At 53.1% G+C, this 1,916-nt stretch overlaps 1 non-coding gene across 1 annotated transcript; it reads left to right on the plus strand.

Annotated features, from left to right (window-relative positions):
- Positions 1-1,561: 1,561 nt before the first annotated feature.
- On the plus strand, positions 1,562-1,675 carry LOC129704780 (U5 spliceosomal RNA). Its single transcript, XR_008724772.1, has one exon. It is a non-coding gene; the product is annotated as a U5 spliceosomal RNA (small nuclear RNA).
- Positions 1,676-1,916: the final 241 nt, after the last annotated feature.

Consider the following 1,916-nt stretch of genomic DNA (forward strand, 5'->3'; position numbering starts at 1 on the left):
TATCAGTCCTCTGACTTTAACCATATATGGATGAGGCTGTACAATGCTCTGTAAGATAAAGAATTGCTGAATTGCTGATTATTGGTGTATAAATATATCTGATTGAACATTATCTATGTGGGTGGAGAAAGAGGGACTCTGTAGTCTGTATTTACATACAGTGAGAGCTGTCCTCCCACGTGCCTGGGCGAAATAAAAATGTTACTGTATTACTGACTTTTGTGTTATCTGATTGAAGCAAATTGAACTTTAACACCAGCACTGAGTGTCTTTTTACCTCAAATCATTTGACTGGAAGAGAGCAGCTGCAACATAAAAGGTAATAAGTTATTTAGACATTTTACTTCGTAGTCACGTGAGTGACTACGTGAAGAATCCGCTTCCAACGCATGCGTGCCATATCGCTACACGCATTGCAACGAGTCACACAGGGGGAACGACGTTCCCCAGCGGGAGAATTTGAAATTCGGGAACAGCAGGTAAGAGACTCTGTGTTCCTTCCACTTACCTGTTAGGTGGAGACATGGACCGGCTCCATGAAGGCTGTGGAAAGCTGGCGGGGGAGAACCGCGGAGTGCGGGCAGCCGGCAACAGCAGCAACGGCACACCAATTTCCCGGAGAAGAAACACCTGTGCCCGACTTCGCTCCCGCACTGGCAAAATTCACTTCTCGGCCGGGCGGGAAGCGAAGCAAAGACGTCCCGTATGCCAGTCTCAAGCGAGTCTGGCTTGGAGCGGTCGCTAGCGGCCAGTGCTGAGGCTGCAGGACAGAGAGCAACGAGGGACCAGTGCTGTAAGTACCGGGGGTACACAGGAGAAGCTCAGCGGGTGCAGCGGCATCTATGGAGCAAAGGAAGTGGGGACGTTTCGGGCCGAAACCCTTCTTCAGGCGGTAAGTACCGGGGTTGGTCCGAGGGGTCCCTACGAGCAGCCGGGAGCGGCCAGGGCTGCGGGAACAGCCGGTTTGACCAACTGCGGAACTGCCGCGAGGGAACAGTCCCATGAACACCGGGGTCGGTCCGAGCGGCTCAAATCTGACACACAGGGAACGACGTTCCCCAGCGGGAGAATTTGAAAGTCGGGAACAGCAGGTAAGAGACTCTGCGTTCCTTACACTTACCTTTTAGGTGGAGACATGGACCGGATCTATGAAGGCTGCGGAAAGCCGGTGGGGGAGAACCGCGGAGTGCGGGCAGCCGGCAGGAGCAGCAACGGCACACCGATTTCCGGAGAGGAAACACCTGTGCCCGACTTCGCTCCCGCACCGGCAAAATTCACTTCTCGGCCGGGCGGGAAGCGAAGCAAAGACGTCCCGTATGCCAGTCTCAAGCGAGTCTGGCTTGGAGCAGTCGCTAGCGGCCAGCGCCGAGGCTCACAGAACTGAGGACATTGGAGTGGGGTTGACCGGCTGCAAACGACCGCGAGGGACCAGTACCGTGAGTACCGGGGTCGGTCCCAGCGGTCTGAGATAAACGAGCAGCCAGGAGCGCTGAGAGCGTTGGAGCCGGTTTTGACCGGCTACACAGCAAAATCCCGACGAATCGGGTACATCCCCACGAACATACTCTGGTTTCTCTTCAGATCGTATAAATCTTTCGCCTTTTACTAAAGATTTCCGTGGAGAGGAACACTCAGAGTTTTCACTAATTTTTTGATGCCCTGCTTCTGTGGGGCTTAAACCCATTGAATTGAGTGGCGGTGCAGGCTCGAGGGGCTGAATGGCCTGCTCCTGCACCTAATTTCTATGTTTTTCTATGTTACTATGACCCTTACTATAGGTATGTGGGAAAATGGTGTAGACCTAAAAATAGGGGTTTTTTCATAGAATCTGTTTGTTAATCCTTTGGTTAAAGTATTAGATGGGTCCGAGGCGCTGGAAGTGCGGAGACGGCGTGGACCCGCTAGCCCACGCTGGA

Source organism: Leucoraja erinacea, chromosome 1 (genome assembly GCF_028641065.1).
Source record: "Leucoraja erinacea ecotype New England chromosome 1, Leri_hhj_1, whole genome shotgun sequence".
Lineage (NCBI taxonomy): Eukaryota > Metazoa > Chordata > Chondrichthyes > Rajiformes > Rajidae > Leucoraja > Leucoraja erinaceus.